The sequence below is a fragment of the Myodes glareolus genome, chromosome 18 (genome assembly GCF_982192425.1).
Source record: "Myodes glareolus chromosome 18, mMyoGla1.1, whole genome shotgun sequence".
NCBI classification, from domain to species: Eukaryota; Metazoa; Chordata; class Mammalia; order Rodentia; family Cricetidae; genus Myodes; species Myodes glareolus.
This window is the reverse complement of record NC_142043.1, coordinates 15,033,112-15,052,097: the sequence shown is the minus strand read 5'-3', so window position 1 is coordinate 15,052,097 and position 18,986 is coordinate 15,033,112. Positions and strand designations below refer to the sequence as shown.

General features: G+C 45.3%; 1 long non-coding RNA gene across 1 annotated transcript; it reads right to left on the bottom strand.

The window, feature by feature from the left end:
- Positions 1 to 491: 491 nt before the first annotated feature.
- On the bottom strand, positions 492 to 5,122 carry LOC125405916 (uncharacterized). Its single transcript, XR_007233725.3, has 2 exons — positions 4,955 to 5,122; positions 492 to 2,940 (listed from the first exon to the last, which is right to left on the bottom strand). It is a non-coding gene; the product is annotated as an uncharacterized LOC125405916 (long non-coding RNA).
- Between the last annotated feature and the right edge of the window lie 13,864 nt (positions 5,123 to 18,986).

Here is an 18,986-nt window from a genome sequence, read left to right as displayed (position 1 = left end):
TGTATTGTTTTGTTTTTCGAGACAGGCTTTCTCTGTAGATTTGGAGCCTATTCTGAAACTCACTTTGTAGACCAGGCTGGCCTCGAACTCACAGAGATCATGCTGCCTCTGCCTCTCAAGTGCTGGAATTAAAGGTGTACACCACCACACTTGGCTCTTTAAATTATTTTATTTATGTGTGTGAGTATAGGCATGTGTGTGTGAGTGACCTCAGGAAGCCAGAAGAGAACATCGGAGCCCTTGGGACTGGAGTTGCAGGCAATTGTGAACCATTTGACACAGGTGCTGGGAATTATTGAAGTCAGTTCCTCTGAAAGAGTAGTGCGTGCCCTTGACCCCTGAGTGGTCTCTCAGCTCCTTGGTGTATCTCACTGCTGATTCCGCTTGAGTCTCTATGTTGGCTGATGATGTTGAACCTCCTGTCACACATTCCTTTTCCATCTGCTCATCCTCTTTGGTAGAAAATAGACTCTTCTATTTTTTTTTAAATATTTACTTATTTAAATATTTATTTATTTTATTTTAAACTTTATTCATGCACATTGGTACAATGATGTCAGATTCTCTTGAACTGAGGCTACAGACAGCTGCGAGCTGCCATGTGGGTGCTGGGAATTGAACCCGGGTCCTCTGGGGGAGCAGTCAGTGCTCTTAACCACTGAGCTATCTCACCAGCCCCCGACTCTTCTAAATTTTTGTTCTAATTTTTCAGTCACTGAGTTTTGAGGCTCTTTCTGTATCTTAGGTACCATGAACCTCCCTCCTCCCTCCTTTATTCTTAGATGAAGAGAAGGTCAATGGGGTTGAAAGACTTCTTCAGTCATTTCGCAACGGAGGAAGAAAGGGTTGCAACTCTCTCCCAAATCTCTAGGGGGATCTTCCCCACAGCTCACCTCAGTGTCTCGCCAACTCAGCAAATTCCCTTCATTTTAATCTACATAGTTTCCCCAAACCAAACACTCCTCTTCTAACATAGCCTGTTAGACAGGAGCTATCTAAAGTCTGTGTTCTAAAGGTGCTTGCCTGTGTTAGTCATTGCCCCTCCCTACATAAACAGGATGGGGAGTGGGACGTACCACCTAAGTCTCCCTTTAGCACCCAAGGACTCTCTTCCCACAGATGCAGAAAGTGGTACTGTCCATAGTGCCTTCGGTTGTCTCTCTTCTCCAAAACTATTTAAAGAAGGCCATCTAGCCCGAATTCAAGTCCTCCATGCCATAATAGAACCTATCTGATACGTGGTTCTAAGGCACATCAAGAAGATAAAGAAGCAGTCCAGGGGCTGGAGAGATGGCTCAGTGGGCGAAGTGCTTGCTCGCTTCTTCTCAGATCCTCTCCTGCTCACCAGGCTAAACCCTATGGATATATTACAACAGCTTGGCAGAGGTCTGAGCTTGGTGTGGTAAGGGAAGAAGCTGTAAGCCAAAACAAGCACCAGGACCTAGCCAGTACAGGACAAAAGCCAGGAGACTTTAAGGGGGACTCAATTGTGGGAAGCTTTCGACAAGAGTGGCAGTATTCAAGGGAGATGATGGGGGAATCTGTTTCTTGAGGCAAATTCTTTTTGGATACAGGAGCTATTCTATCAAGGCAGCAGTGGATGCCATGAATAAGAGACTAGGTGATTTAGAACCTAAATGAAGGATGGAAAAAGCCTATCACAAAGTAAAATGGAAGTACATTATTGTCATCATTATGGATGCTTTCTAGGCATGAAAAGACGATGGTAGATGACAAATGGCCCTGCCTTTCTGGATGACTGTTATGAGCTTATTAAGCAGAGCATTGAGATATGAACGAAGAAGGTGAGTTCCAGCATAACTCAAAGACTCAGTGGTGAGAGGGGCTCCTGAAGGTAGTGTCTGACCAGAGCCATCATTGCAGAGATCGCCAGAGGATTTGGGCGCATAGAGGAGAACCCCAACACAACAGCTGCAGGGGTTCCACCAAACACCTTAGAAGGCAGGGGATAGAATTTATCAAAGGAGGAATGATCAGGAGATCTGACACAGATAAGGATGGTGATTGTTAACACAGCTCCACAACATGAGGGAGAAAAGAGATGGCAGGCGACGAGAAAACCGTTCACGCTTACGGAGCAAAGGGAACCAAGAATGTATAACCACAGTTCTAGAGGTTCTAGAGAGGTTCTCACAGTTCTAGAGATTTCCCAACAACATGTTCTCCCATCCAGGCTCAGATCTAGGCCGGTTTTCAAACACAGAGCCCAAAGTCAGGGTGATCAGACTTCCTGGAAAAGGATTTCTTCAAAACTGTGGCGACCAGTACTTCCCGGAAGCAGTCTGCAAATGCAAACTCAGTTCACCACGTGTTCTGGAAGCCCTGAGTCCAGACATGTCAAGGTCGTTGGGGTCACAGGTACACAGATTGAAAGGATTAACAAGTACACTCTCTTAGACCAGGAGCATATGACACCTAGCAATACATGGAAGCTCAAGACAGTTTCAGAGTTGAAGTGTGTCTATAGAGTCCATAGACTCAACCAGAGATCCTCTCTTCTGTCCCAGAATGCAAAGTAGAAAAAGATGCATTTGGCAGTGGACTCGGGTTGGATTGCTTGACCTCACTTCATTAACTTTCATCCTGTGGGAAAATAAAAACGAACGAGCAAGCAAGAAAACCAAACCCTCCTGTCTCTGGTTGAAGGAAATAATCAGAAAGTGGGCGCAGACTTAGCCAAGCCCCGGAGAGACTGCATTTATCCGGGGCTACTCTCTCACTCTCTCTGCCCCGCAGAAGGAATAGCTGACTCCTAGGTCTCAACAGGTGCCTCCCAGGTTATAGTCCACTCAGAGTGTGGCTCACCGAGCATGGTCTGGCGGAGACGATGCTGTCTTTATTTCAAGCTGCATGGTAAGGCCACCCTGGGATGAACGCTGTTTCCTGAGAAATCTCTCTGTTGGTTTCTCTGTAAGGCATCTAGAACAAACGTCAGGGAGAAAAATCCTTACTATGAGGAGCCGGCTTTAGATCCCCAGCACCCACATAAAGTTGGACAGAGTAGGGCCCATCTGTAACACCAGCATTCCGTCAAAGAGATAAGAGGTCAAATCGGGAGAATTTCAGGAAATGTGTGGGCTAGACAGCCTGGTGAATCAGGGAACAGGAAACTCTGTTTCTACAAAATAGACACTGAGAACTGACACTCAAGGTCCTCTAACCTCCACACATGCACTGTGGTGCATTCGCCTGTGTACATGTGCATGCATGCGCGCATGCACACACATGCAAGTACACACACACAAACACACATATGCAAACACACACAAACACATACACACATGCATAATACATATAACAAAAACAGACAAACACACACACACACACAAATATATAACAAGACCATGAGCTGATCTGTCAGCAGCCTGTCTTGAGGCAGCCTTGTTCCTTCTGCACGGTGAGGTCAATTGTCCCAGGGCAGACACCAAGAAAAAGTGGCAGGAGACAGACCCAGTAAGAGCGTGGTAATAGCATTTTACTTGAGCTTCTTTGGGATAAGGAGGCTGGAGTCACACTTATCTCTACATGGAACAACTCTGTCATCCTCTCCAAGGTTCAGAGAAGAGGGAACAGAAAGAATGTCAGAGCCAGAAGTTGGGGAATGTGCAGCAAAAAGATGTTTTCTGGACATGACATGGCCATTGCCTTCATGTGATCCCCTGAGTCAGAGCTGTAGGAGATCAGGACTGGCAATATTCACCAAGTGTGTGGGAAGGGCCATCAGGTCCCGCCCTTCCCTACTGGACTAATGGAAGTGAACGGTTGCCCAGGGAGTTGCTGTCATCATCTGCATTAGTGTGGCCACTGACAGGTTGTCCCTGCTCCAGGAAATAACCTTCTATCCATGCCCCTGCAAGCAACTCTAGTTAGAGTGAGTGGTTCACACATGGAGGAAGACCCAGAAGTAGGAGGAGCTCTTGTTGGGAAGAGGAAGGGCTTCAGTGGGAGGAGGCTAAGATGACTACAATTCATTACACACATGTATGAAACCACCTGAGAATAAAATAAGGAAAAGCAGAAGCTGCCACCACCACGAGTAGGCCAGAGGTGGCCGGGGAGCAAGCAGGAACCTGGCTCTCGCCACCGAGGAAGGCTGATACCAGACACCTGACAGCAATGTTCTTTCCCTTCCACTAAGTGATTTTTATAGTTTACATGCTGATTTGGTAGAAAAAGACCAAAATATTATTTATGATGCTATTACTTTTTTCTATTTTTATTTTTAGTTATTTATCTTTGTATGTCTGTGTGTGTATACGTGCACGAGAGTGGAAGTGACCGCAGAGGCTAGAAGGGGCTGTCGGGTATCCTAGAGATGCAGCTAGGGATGGTTGTGCGATACCATGTAGGTGCTGGGAATCAAACCTTGGTCCTCTGGAAGAGCAGCCAGTGCTCTTAGTCACTGAGTTGTCTCTCCAGCCCCACCAGCATATTGGATTTTTGAATAAAGTTTTTGAGTTTTAATTGTGTATATACGAGTGTGTTTGTTCACATAGGTTCAGTTTCCAAAGAGACCAGAGGGCATTGGATCCCGTGAAGCTGGAGTTAACGGGCAGGTGTGAGCTGCCTGATGTGTCATTGGAAACCAAACTCGGGTCCTCTAGTAGAGTGTGAGCCATCGCACTAGCCCTCACCTGACTTCTTAGCGTCCACCTAAGTCTTGGCTTCCCGTCTTTCTGTAACCATGATGGTATAATTCATAAGTCACACACGGTCGTACAAGCCTTTTTACAGGAAAATATTCATTTAGAATCCCGACGGTTTCCTATAACTAGCACCTGCTGGAAAACTAAGACAGACAGACAGACAGACAGACAAAGCCCCAACCCCAACCCAGCAACAAGAGACTCCTAGGCACAGAAGGCGAGAAAACCAAAACAAGCCCACCATCCCTGGCTATTCAAGACAAGAAAGAGAAACGCCCACCTCCTACCTGTGGTCATTGCTTGGTGAAAAAAAAAAAAAAAGTATTTTTCCTCTCACTCCTTCTTTTGTGACCATATAAATAACGAGGTGATTGAGTGTTCGCGAGTGGGCATGCCCCTGCAGTGAGCCGAGAAGCAAGCATGCTTCCTGTGGGTATAACTCAGCCTTCCCTCTTTTTCTGTCACTGGGGAATGAAGTGATTGATGACATTCACATTCCACTTAACCTACCCTCCTCCCCCACCTCCTGACTAACCCTCTGAGCTTCCCAGAGCTCTGCTGGAAAATTCAAAGGTCAGTCTCGTTCTGCTCTGCCTTCAGGTTTCCATCCAAAGGAAAGTTTCTGTGGCTGCAGTAGCTCTCAGATCCGGGTTCTGTCCTGGCAGCGAGTTGACATTTGACACCTGTATAGAGCTGGTGACAGGCAGCAGTATGACCTCACTTTTGTAATCCGCACCTCCCCCCCCCCCCCCCCCCCCCCCCCCCCCCCGCCGCCAGGACAGCCTCCTTCAGGGCACTAGGCCACAGGTCCTGACATGGGCATTTCCCGGAGGGTGAGGTGGGGAACTTGAGTTTACTTGAGGCCCGGACAAGGTGAGGAGAAAAGACCTCCCGCCTTCTACAACAAAAGGCATTTCCCATCCTCAGACACATCCTTAGACCCAGTGAGCCCCAGGTCGACCCAGCGGTGCTGACTAGCAACTGTGATGCTTGCTGCCTTCGGGTAAAGCGCCCCTCCCGCCCTTCCCCCAGCCCCCTCTCCCACCACTGCAATCTCTCTCCCATGATTTCCTCTGCTTATCACAGGGACAGTCTCGCTACCAGGCTCCTCTAAACAAGCTTCCTGTTACTAATTTTGCTCCAAAAGGCACCACAGAGATTGACTTATACATCCCCAGGGAAGCCTTGGTTCTGTCTGGGGTCAGGGTGGGGCTGGCTGGATTTCTTTATTAAGGGTGCTGGGAACCCTCTTTTGGGCTTTGAAGCTTCTTCTTCTTCCTTTTTTTTTTTTTTTTTTAGTACAAAGGAACAGGAAGTCTCTTTTTATTCCTCCTGGGCTTGCCATTCTCCTGGGGAATGGAGCGTGTACAATCCATCAGCCCCCCAAGCCTGGGGCCGGCGCTCTGCTGGGCTGTTTTTACATCCCAGCAGAAATATCTGTGTGCAGACAGCAGCTGGTCTGCTGTTGCGAACAGCAGGTTCACAGGACCAGGGCCAGCGCCTTCTTCCTTAGAGGCAGCCCCAAGGCGCTGTTTACATTTGGAGAAGAGACGTTCCAAAAATATTAAGTGGGGATTTAAAGGCTCTTCTTCAGGGGCTCTGCAACAAACACACTGACCCGGTTACTGGTTCTCAGAATCTGGGCTTCCTGGAAGGTTGCCCCAGAACTCCTGACCCAGTAAGCTGAAGAATGGTGAAGGGTTCGAGGACCTGTATTTTTTAAGTCCTGAGGTTGGGCACTGATGCTGCTGTTCAGAACTACTCTCAGGAAACCACTGGTCTAGATTTTTCTCCTCTGGCCTGTTGTGGGCTGCAGGGTGTAATACAGATACAGGGTTTATTGCCAGAGAGATGAGGGTCCATGGCTTGTTGCCATTCCTCATTACCCGTGTCTCCTAGAGCAAACTACTTAACCCTCCTGGGCCCTGTTCCCTCAGTTGATTGATAATCCTTTCTACAGAGATAGTTTATATCAGGACCCTAAGCATGTTTGGTACGTGGTTTATATAATGCTGACCTCTCTCCCTGTTCAATCCTTTTCTCTCATTGCCATTGAAGGAGTCAACTCAGGGCCTGGCAGGATGACTTAGTGGGTAGAAGGGCTCACCACCAAACCTGATGATGGAAGTGCAATCTTTGGGTCTCCACGGTGGAAGGAGAGGACTGACTCTCCGATTTCCATGCATGTAAATTGGCACATCCCCCCACCCCATATACATTTTTAAAATAAAGTCAATTCAAGGGAGAAGGCCGTGCCAGACAACGCTGGGAAAGAGATCAGTCTTGGATCTCTCACTCTGGGCTGCGTAGGTGACTGTGGGCTTGGGCCCTGGCTACAGGGACGTCTCAGAACACCTGACCACTGTGAGCTGCAGCTCTCAGCCTCCCAGGACCACCTCACAGTCGCCCCGGACACGGGCCGGCTTTTCTTCAGCTCGTCCAGGGCTTCCTAACTGTCTCCAGATAGAAGGCTGTGGGCAGTCATTCTGTCTGCCTCTTGGGTGTTGCCCCCTTTTTCACCTTCCGTCAGATAAACTCCTGCCCTGCTTCTTCAGTTTCCACTCTGTTTCCCCTTTCCTTGGGGAAGCTTTGAAATATGTGCCTGGGTCTGGATGTTATAAACACTTATGGAATTCTGCTCTTTATATGATTATAATTTAATTAATATAAGTATGCTTCCTAAATGACAAGATATGTGAAGGCAAATTCCATGTTTAATCTCTTCTCTACACTGGTGTATTAGGCATCATTTGTTGCCATCTAGTATTCTGGAATGGCTCTATTAAATATTTTTTCTCACCAGAATCTGTTTTTAGGCTCTATTAAATTTTTACTTTGTGTGAGGCCATAGCCAGAGCCCATCCGGTATAAGTGTGGGAGTCATAAGTGTGTAAGATTAAAATATAGCAGGGGCTGTGTCGGAGCCATCTACATTAGGATTTCTGGAATTATAACAAAATAACCAAGGCTAGGCGAACTTATAAAAAAGAAATAGAATTCTTTAGATTATAATTTGGGAGCCAAGAGTCCAAATAACTACAGTATTATTTCTGGTAAGGACTTTGTTGTGGGTGACATTGTGGTGGGAATTTGTTGGTTACTGTGTGTGAGTGTGTAGTGTGTGTGGTGTGTGTGTGTGTGTGTGGTGTGGTGTGTAAATGTGTAGGGTGTGTGTGGTAAGTGGGGGTATATGTGTGTGTTGTATGTGTATGTATTGTGTTTGTGCATTGTGCTGTGCTTGTGGGCATTATGGGTGTGAATGCATAGTGTATGTATGTTAATGTGATGTGTGTGTAAATGTGTAGTGCGTGTGTGCACATGTGGGGGTATCTATGTGTGGGATGTATGTGTGTGTTGTATGTGTATGCATGTGTGTGCATATATGGAATGTTTGTGTATATGTGTTATATATGTGGAGGTTGTGTATGAATGGGAGTTCATGTGAGAGATAGAGAGAGACAGAGGCAGGGAGAGGAAGTCAGGCCCAGACCTACATGGGGATAGTAATGTTCCCCCTACTTATCCCTAGCTCTTAAGGGTTAAGGATCCCATTATGTCTTAATATTGTTGCCCTGTGACTGAGCTCCTAATACACGCACTGTGGAAGATACATTCAAATCATAGCCAATACACAGCACTATCTTTTGGCCAAAATGCTGGTAAAGCCACCCAAATGCTCGAGAAGAGTGGTGGAAGGTTCTGGCATCTGGTATAAGGCACTGCTGGTGTAGAGTGATCTATTGCCCTGCAGTTGCCCTGTGATCTGATTGAAAATTTCAGATTAGTAATTGTGAGAATTGTAACATACAATATTAACAACTCGGTTCTTGTTAGTGAGAGCAGACTTGGAAGTAAGAAAGCTGGCAAGAACACCAGCCCACCGGAACCTGGTATAAAGCACACAACAGAAGCTCCTTAGTGGGTTTTGAATGAAGCAGTTTATTGTATCATTCCTGTAGACCCACACCGATGCCCAAGAAGCTATGTGGGTCTCACCCAGCCTCACAGCCTGGCTCACGTCACTCGCCCTGGTGGACTATGTGGCTCTGGGGAGGACCCCACCTTTCTGCTCAGTAACACAGGCTCAGGCAGGTCCTGCTTTGACCAGTGAGTCTGAATGGAAGTGTAGCTCTCAGATAGAAGATGGAAGAGCCAGCGTGTGACCATCCATGTCCTTTCCGCTTGTGTTCTCTCAATGATCATGTTCCATGACAAAGTCACAGACCACTGGGTACTGTGAAACAGGGTTTGCTTTCACTGTGCGACTGAGTCTGTCCTAAGGGCTCCGCTTCTCCTTCTCCTCTTTCTCCTTCTTCTTCCCTATTCCTCTCTTAATGAGAACAAGAACTAACTGAGGCAGGATGTGAATGCCGGCATGGCTACTCTAGGGTCTATCACTTCTGAACCACATACTACCTCTCACCTAGAGAAAAAAAGCTGGCTGGGCATATTGGGGTCCCACATAGAGGCCCAGCACTTGGGAGGCAGAGACAGGACGCAGAGTTTGAGGTCAGTCTTGGATGCTTCACAGGGAGTTTAAGGTCAGCTTGTGTTAAGTAAAATCCTGTCTCAGAAATGGAGAGAGGAGCTGGAGAGATGGCTCCGAAGTAAGGAATGCTTCCTGCTTTGAGGAGGACTTGTGTTCAAACTAGGCAGCTCACAGCTGTCTGAAACTCCATGCACATTCTCTCTCTGTCTCTCTCTCTTTCTTTTTTTCTGTCTGTCTGTCTGTCTCTCGCTCATGTGCACCCATGTGTTCACAGACACTCACAGAATCATAGACATGAATGAAAATAAAATAAATCTTTCAGAGAAGAAAGACAAGGGATTGGGTGCTTAGCTCAGTGGCAGAGCGCTTGCCTAGCAAGCACAACACCCTGGGTGTGGTCCAAACCCAGAAACAAAGAATTCACAGACTCATGTTTAGGATTGCAAATGGGAAATTTGAAGGAACTATACATTCTGAGCTATTTAAAGAATAATTAAGCAGCACCTTGCAAAGTGATATGCAAATGAACTTGGAAGCTTGTTGAGAGAACTATTATTATTATTATTATTATTATTACTATTACTATTGCGATAGAGTCTTACTGTATAGTCCTGGCTAGTCTAGACCTTACTATGTAGGCCATGCTGGACTTGAGCTCACAGAGATCGACTTGTCACTGTCTTTCAAGTGCTAAGTTGAAAGGTGTATTTCATGTCCTGTGAAGAAAACTAAATTTAAAAAAAATATAAATTAATAACATTCGTCTCAGGAGACAGAAAAATACAAAATGCACCAATCACCCCAGAAAGAGTTGAAGAGACTATTAAAGTCTACCCACCCACTTCCCTGACTCCTGTTAAAAATGTCAGCTTTCATGACTGAATACTCACAAAGTTTTTATTTTATGAGTTATGTGTGTGTTGTGTATGTCTGTGTGTGTTGTGTGTGTGCTGTGTGTGAATGTGTGCATGTGTATATATTGTATTTATGTGTGTATATATGTCTGTATTGCATGTGTTTGTGTTGTGTGTGTGTTTGTGTGTGGCTGGGTGTGTGCTATATGTGAATGTGTACATGTGTATATGTTGTGTGTGTATGTGTGTGTTGTGTATGTATGTGTGATATTGTGTGTGTGTGTGTGTGTGTGTGTGTGTGTGTGTGTGTGTGTGTGTGTGTAACAGAGAAGAGAGAAGCAGCCACCCTAGGACCAGGCTCCTCAACAGGGGTACTGACAATGCTGATGCCTTAAGAATGGCTTCAGAGGCCTGGGAAAGACAGAAAGACTTTCTGATTGTTTTTAGAAAGCCAAAAAAACCATTGTAGCAAAATCTTATAAAGAAAACATTGAAAAATGAAAACCGACATCTGATCTCTTTTCAGAAGTAACACATCATAAATTATTTTAAAAAATGTAAGTCAGCAAAACATGAAAACGTAAAATGTGAAATCCACTTCTGAAAATCAAGCACAGCCCCTTCCCAGACACACATAGGACTGCGCACCACCTTAAATCAGGCCAGAGGGGAAAAGAGTATTCTGTCTCAGAAAGTGACCCAGCAGCACCTGACTGTCAACTTGACACAGCTGGTGTCATCTGGGGAGAGGGACACTGTTGAGAACACACCTCCATCAGGACTGCCCTTAGGGAGTCTGTAGGGCATTTTCTTGGTTAATGATTGATGTGGGAGCCCACTGTGGGCGGTGCCACCACTGAGTATATGGTCACTGGTTGTATAGTGTAGGAACCTGAACATGAGCCTGGAGAGGAAGCCAGGAAGGACCACTCCTCCATGGCCTCTGCTTCAGTTCCTGCTTTGCATTTCTAACCTGGATTCCCTTTACCAAGGACCATTTGCTGTAAGGAAAACAAACCCTTTCCTCCTCAGGTTGATTCTAGTCATGGTGTTTAGCCCCAGAGTAGAAAGCCAAGTAGGACACAACATTTAAAGAAACCCAGTCACTGGTGCCGCACAACACAGGTCAACTCTTACAGATGGCTGTTTTCTTTACCAAAGAACAGTAAAACTTTATTTCAAACTCGGAGTCAGGACTGCCTTAGGGTGAAAACAAAAGAATCTAGAAATCAAGGTTCCCTGGGATCAGCAGTGTTCTGCTACACTGTGTGCCAAGCACAGTTGTAGATAGCCCAAAAATAGGACTTAAAAGATACATGTTGTAAGGGAAAACTAAGGAAAATAAATTGGAGAAGTATTAAAATAGCAAGAGATCTCAAATATGTATCAAGTTTTACAAACTAGGGACATGTACACAGAGATAGACAGACAGACAGCCACAGACAGACACACATGCATAGAAACAGCACAAAATAATAAGCCCTGAATCTGTCCCCCTCACTGAAACATTAGGAAAGAAAACCTGATCAAACTCTTAAAAACAACAGCTCTTTTGTTGTTTGAGACAGGGATTCACAACGTAGTCCAGGCTGTCCTCCACCTGGTGCTGCTCATGACTCGGTTTCCCAAGTGCTGGAATTTCGGGCACACTGCCACCTTGCCCCAGAGAAATAACAACTTCTGAGACAATGGTCGTTGTTCAGTGATGGGCAGTGGACTTGAGTGATGGAGGTGAAGGAGCTGAATGTGTGGCTGCCCAGCTCACCGCTTTCAGACAGCTCTCAGCCCAGGGTCAAGGATCGTGGTTTGAAATGCTGCCCACTGGCTCAGGTGTTTGGACATTTGGTCCCCAGCTGGAGGCATGGGCAAAGCCCTGAGTTCAATCCTCATTATTACAGAATAAATAATAATAATAATAATAATAATAATAATAATAATTTTCTCATTAGTGGATTTATCCACTTAAATGCACTAGACAAAGTCTGACTAGTTTTTTTTTTTAATACAGAGTTTGCAATCCTTCATCCCTACACTTTCCTATTACTAAGGAACATTTTGAAATGGGAAAGTTTCCATCCAGGTACAATGTGAAACAAGCACATTTTTGTTTCAACTCAGAGTTCATGTTAAGCCCGCCAGTGAGAGAAAACAAGTCACAGAGACACAGAAATAAGCCCTGAGAGTGGACTGCATTTGTCAGTGGATGCCCAACTGCTGCCTTGGCCATGGAGAGACGGAGTCTCCTCTAACCACAATTCCGTTACATATTTACAGTGGAGATGGATTCATTTGTATTATTTTCAGGTTTCCACAGCTTCCCAGTTCACAGATTGCTAATAATAGCCAATTATTCTTAAATCTCAATTTGTTGGGAGATTTTTTTTTTTGATAATATTGACATCTCCAGAGCAACTCAGAAGTAGAGAAAGAGTGACCGAAGAAAGCAGGAGATGGAGCTGCCCAAGCTTAGCCATAGACACTAGTTCCTTCTGTATTTTTCATTTGTATGTGTGTGGGGGCATGTACACGCTGTGACATATGTGTGGAGAACAGAGGACAACTTGCAGGAGTTAGTTCTATTCTTGTACCATGTGGGATTAAGGGAACTCAACTCAGGTCAACTTGGTGACAAGTGCGTTTGCCTAAGGAGCCATTTTATCCATCCACAGGAGCTAGTTCTTATCCCACAGATGTGTGTAAGATACAAAAGCTAAGGACATGGCTTTGTACATTGAAATGGTATGCACCCAAATCCTTGGCTTACTGCGGGATTTTCTTTTGTCATCTTATCCCTTTCTTTTGGCCTTTAGGATCTTTTTCGGAAGATATGAAGTTGGTAGGGAACCCATCTGCAAAGTTGAGAACAGCTTTTGAATGCATCACCATGTTTGAGTAGTAGTGGTCAAGAAGAAAGGAAATTGTTGTGAGGTTTGGAGTTGTCTTCAAGAAAGCACAAAAACCTGGCCAGGGAGATGGCTTATCCAGTAAAGCAATTGGTGTGTCAGTCTGATGACCTGAGATGATCTCTGGAATCCACAGCAAAGGCTGGATACAGAGAGCCAGATGTAGTGGCAGGAATCTGTAACTGGTTACCTGGGTACTCCGATGGTGAGAAGGGAGGAGAAGACTGAAGAATCGCATGAAGCTTAAGGCTAGCTATGGAGTATGTGATACAACAGCAGAAACCAGAGAGACTCTGGCTCAAGACAAAGTGAGGCGAGAACCTACCTTCACTGGGTGCTTGTGAGCACACACACACATACACACACGCGCGCCATTAAAGCTGAGAACAGTTACTGGACTACACAGAAGGAGAAGGAGATGACTGTAGCTAAAAAAACCCAATTCCCAATTTACTAGCTCCATTCCCTATCTGCAAAGTGCTAAGTTCAAGAGGGGAGATTGTTCTCCACCCAGTGTGCACATAAAACACCCGTCTCTTGCTCCGAATGATGGTTTTCTAAAGAAAACTAAACTCAGAAGATACTCCGCTTGCCTTCCCCTAGATACTCAGAAGACAACTCTTAAAATTGCTTTTCTAGACCGGGTTTCGTGTAACCCAAGTAGACCTCAAACTTCCAATCTTACTTGCTCTACTTTCTGAGTGCTAAGATGGCAAACACATGCCTCCATGTCTGATCTATGCAGTGCTGGGGCCGGAACCTAGAACTCTGTGGTGCTGGGCACGTGCTCTGCCGACTGAGTTGTAGCCCCAGCCCTCACGTGACATTTTATTCTGCTAGTCTTTCTATGAGAAAGAGTTTATAATACCAACTTCCTGATCTTGCTAAACGAAGAGTTCTGGGGGTAGCCTTTCTCTTCCTGCTGTGGGTACGGATTTCCAGGATGAAAGAATAAAGTCAGAGGAAGGGACTCAGCTTTTGTGAAGGTCTCACTATGAATCAAGTTTGCTGCTATGGCTCTTGTTCTGTGGGGTGAGGATGTCCCCTGTCACCCCAATTTAGAAACCAGATACCAAAGTGCTTTAACGAGGCTGTGCGTGGCAGCAGGTGAACTCCTGAGTTGCTTTCAGTCACAACTGGTCTGCGTCTCATCTGTGAATCCCTTCTGTAGCTCTTTTTCTGCTCCACCTTTTATCGTCTAGTCTGTGGTCCACATCCCCTAGAAAGCCACTTTTGGGGTTCTTTCTTAGCCCCGCTCCCACATTCTCCCTTTGGATTATCTGCGATACTCAGTGCCCTCTCTTGCGGCAGCTATGAATCTCCTTGACAATTTCTCTCTCTTCTGTGATGTCTCATGATGTGAAGACTTTACTTACTTGTCATTTGGGGGTTTATGTCTTGCTCTCTCTTTTATGCAGCTCCTAAGTAGGTGATTGTACGTCAAATAGAGACGTCTCTTGAGCATTTTTGAAAGTCTCTGCTTCAAGCATAGATCCTGCAAAGAGTAGAGTGTTCAGTCAACTCTTGTTAAATCCATGCATGATTGAAACTCTTTCCATGGCTTCCCCAAGCTTCACCACTAAAATGGTAGCCACAGAATCTCATTTTTTCACAATCCCTCTAAAAAAGGAACTTCTACTAAGTATGAATTTTTCTAAGACTTGAATTGGTAACCAAGGTCTGACATAGTCAACACTCCCGGAATCACCGCTTGTCTTTTCCATAGGGATCTGAATTTTTCCTTTAAACAAATATGTAGGGGTTACAGGAAAGGCAGAAAGGGACTATATTAGTTAATGTTCTATTGCTATGATGAAACACCATGACCCAAGGCAACTTGCAGAAGAAAAAGTTTCTCTGAGATTATGGTGCCAGAGGATTGAAGTGTGCAGCATGCAATGAAGGCAGCAGACTGCAGGCAACTGCAGTAAAAACTGAGGGCTCACGTCCCCAACTGCAAGCAGGAAGGAGAGAGAGAGAGAGAGCAAGCATAGGAATGGTGCTAGTCATTGAAACCTCAAAGTCCTCCCCCCGGCCACACCTCCCATACCACCTAAACGGTGCCACCAACTGGGGACGTGTATTCAAACATCTGAATCTGGGGAGGGCATTCAAACCACCACAGAGAACTATTTTATTCTGTACACTGTTATTATGGAGGAGGCTGACCAGTACCAGGGCTTCCACTCCTGCACACAGTAGGGCTATCGCAAAGAATGTGACCATACTCACTACCTGCGTTTCATCTTTTTGCCCTTCCTGCACACCCCAAAGAGCCTTCCTTGTCCTGCAAGCACATTTTGCTCCTGTCCAAGGATGTAAAATGGGGCTCCGTGGGGCTGCATGTGTGTGTGTGGTGTGTGTGTGTGTGTCTCACTGTGAATCAGACTCAGTGCTATCTGTCTTATCCTGAGTTATGGAGTCCCCTTTTTGCCCCCACCCACACCACCAACGTCAGAAGTCACTGTATTGAGCACAACCTAGTAACTCTGATTTCGTCTTCCCAGAATGTTCCGAGTGGTGCAGCTTCAAGCTGGCTTTGCCTTTCCTCTATATGCCTGCAATGACAACAGGCTGGATGCAGATGCTCCGGGTGTTTTCCCACCCCAGCTTCTCAGGGTGACTCCGTCAAACCCGGGCCAGCCTCTGTAATCGAGACGATCCACTTCATTAACTGTAATTAGGTTCCCATCATGTCCAATAAATCTCTTTCCCAAACGCCACTTGTGGGACACATAACTTCCTATCAGTTAAAAACAAATTTTTTTTTTGTGGTCTATTTAGTTCCAGGAACTGAATTTACTCAGAGACGTCATTGCCCAACTTTATGTCTAAATGTTTTAAATTAAATCTTTTCCATCTGATGCAACGGGCTACGGGCTGAAGCCCCAGTTTTCCATGTAGAGAATGGAAGATGCCTGTGCAAACAGCTTGTTTGGGCTCCAGCAGAGGGAGTACTAGTGACTGAACCTCAGGGTATCTAGTTCTGGGATCAGCCCCTTCCCCAGCCACAGCTTTGTTCATTAGGCTGTGTGCCTCGCACTTTTGGACGTCAAACCGTTCATCGAAGCAAAGTCATTTTGTCTGTTTTAGGCCATGCAGCGATGTTGGAATAATTCGGCAGTAAAATGACATTAAGTCTCTGACTTATATAAGAGGAAAAAGAAAACCAGGACTTTCATATTGATCCTTTGGGGAGGATACATCTTTAAGAAATTATGGAAGAGAATAGTTTCACTGAGAAAGCGTTTAAGGGTTTTTTCCTTCTGACATGTCATGGTTTAATATCAGTTACCCAATTTTCTTTGTGCTGCCCTCAGAATTCTTTCTGAGAAGTTAGCTTTAATCTTCTGCTTTGTTTCAAAGTCTGCATTAAATTAAACCTCTCTCTTTGGCGGGGGGCTGTTCATTTAGGAATGAATTAGTTAGCCAGCAGAAATTAAATTTAGCAATTGAGCTTCGCTGCATAGTTTTTTCTCAAGACCCCAGACTGTGGGTAATACTGGTAAACTCTGCCACAGAGCCTTTGCCTCCCAAAGGATTGTGTCGGGTGCCACATCAGCTTGAAGCACAGACTGGCATTAGACGTTGTTCTTCGGTTCCTTCAGTTGGAGGCTGTAAAGTTCTGAAATTCATAGCGTTGGAAAAAGGGTGAGAAATCTTCCCAGAGAACAAAGTGAAGTAGTCTGGAATACTGCCTATATCTGCAGACTTGAAGACCACATGACTCCAGTTATATTCCCGAATGGCTTTGTAGTTTTATTTACTGATTTATTTTGTGTGTGCTTTTGTATAGTGTGTATATGGAATGTGCATTTATGTGTGTAGTTGTACGTTCATATGCATGAGTTCATGTGCTCACGTGTTGCTCCACACATATGGAGGTCAGAGGGCAATCTCCGTGTTGTTCATCCCTTTTACCCTGTCCTGTGCAATCCCTGCCTCCAACCCTCCCCTCCGCATACACTAGCCTACTTGGCTCAGGACCTTCTGGGTTCTTCTGTCTCTGCCTCCCCATCACTGTAGGAGACTGGTGTCAAAGACAGGCTGTGACTGACTTTATACGACTTTTAGGAATGTGAACCCAAGGCCTTGTGTTTATATGACAAGCTCACAGGGCACTGAGCCATGACCCCAGCCCATTTCATTTTGAAGCATCATCTACAAGGCTGATTCTGCATCCCTGCTATACTCTCTACAATGTACCCCCACCCCCTTAATTCAGGCCCTGGAAGGTGTGGTCAGGAGTCATTCAGCTTGTTCTGAATGTCAGCTCATGGCTCCTCCTTAGAGAACATTCCGGGCCAGCGTCTCTCTGTATCACGATTCATTGTTTTCTGACTTCTGTTTTCTTCCTACCGTGCATTTCATTTCCTTCGGACAGCATTTGCGTATTGAAAATGCTAATGATTTTGCTACTGAAGACTGAGTACTTTGTGGGACCATATTCCCAATCCTTCTCTTCCAAGTTTCTTCATAGTGGGATTTTTCTTTGGGCTGCTAGTTCCCAAATAACAACATGGTGATTTGTTATTAATAATGAAAGCTCTGCCTTAGCTTAGGCATGACCCACTAACTCTTATAACTTAAATCAATCCATATTTTTATTAACCTACATTCTACCATGTGGCTTTTACCTCTCTCCCATTCTGTGTACATCTTTCTTTTGCCTAGACTCTTCTCCCACGTCTTCTCTCTCTGCCTGGCAGCCCCCTCCCCATACCTCCTGCCTAACTATTGACCATCCAGCCCTTTATTAAACCAATCAGAGCCATATATCGTCACACAGTGTGCAAATATCCCACAACATTAATTGAGGCAGCCACCTATAGGGACAAAATCCTACAGCTTACTGAAGGAAAAGGTTGCAGTCCCTTTAAGAGACTATTAATAGACATCTAAGGTTGGTGCTTCTTTCTGTTCTAACTACAGATCTTTAGAGAACCATAGAGGAAGTGGTCAAGGCTATTGAGTCAATCTGACCTAGGTGACCTAGAGAATTTGACTTATTAGAATTTGAACTGAGGGCCTCAGAGGTTGCACTTGGAGAGGACGCAGGTTCAGTTCCCAGCACCCATATCAGACAGTTCACAATTGCCTGTAACTCCATTTCCAGGGCATCTGTCACCTTCTTCTGGCCTCCAAGGTCACTTCATACACACGGTGCGCATACAAGCAAGTAGGTACATACGTATAAATAAAAATGAATTAAAATTCTAAGTACAAACTCAGCATGCCCAGAAGTGATCATGCCCATTAACTTTTCCTTTTGAACATGTGCTCTGTCATCTTGAACTGGGGTAGACTCACAAACATGGCCACCTCTTCGCACAATTCCTAGATGAGTATGTCTAGACTCCTGGGAAAACCCCAGCCTTCCTTTGTTTGGGGAGAGTGTGTCTGCATTGTCCCTAGTGGTCTCCTTTCTTGCTACAAGGAGTTTTCTTTCTCCCTTCTCTTAATCCGCCTCCTCGTGCTTATTGGTTTCATAGGAACCAAGAGAAGACCTGGTTAGATTCAGTGACAGAGTCATCCACATCTCTCAAGTTTAGAGATGTCTCTCAGTTATTGGTCTAAGAAAGCAAGGCCTTCCAAGCCTTCCCATCCAAAGCTGATGTTCTTCGTTCTATGTGGATTTAGATGGAATGTTTGCCGTGCACAAGAAATGCTTTCAAAAAGCCAGTTGATCCTGCACCCCCAAAGCAAAGGCTGTCTAAGAAAAATTAAAACAATAGTTATAAGGGTGATCGTGATGAGGGCGACACCCCGCATTCCTAATGTTCTGTCTTTCAAACCGCTTTAACTTTTCATCTCAGTTCACCATCTGGGAGATGAATTAGGACAATGGTTTTGTTTTGTTTGCTTTGTTTTGGTTTAATTTTGGTTTTGTTTCGTTAGGTTTTTCTTAAGACGAGCCTCTCCGCCGACGCAAATAATTCCAATCAGACCGAATCAGACCAAATAAAAGATGCCCATGTTTAATGCAATCCTCCGGGTGGCCAGGAGAAAAGGGGAGACCACACGAACCCGGGAGATCACATGTTCATTCTCGGGGGGGGGGGGGGGGGGTAGC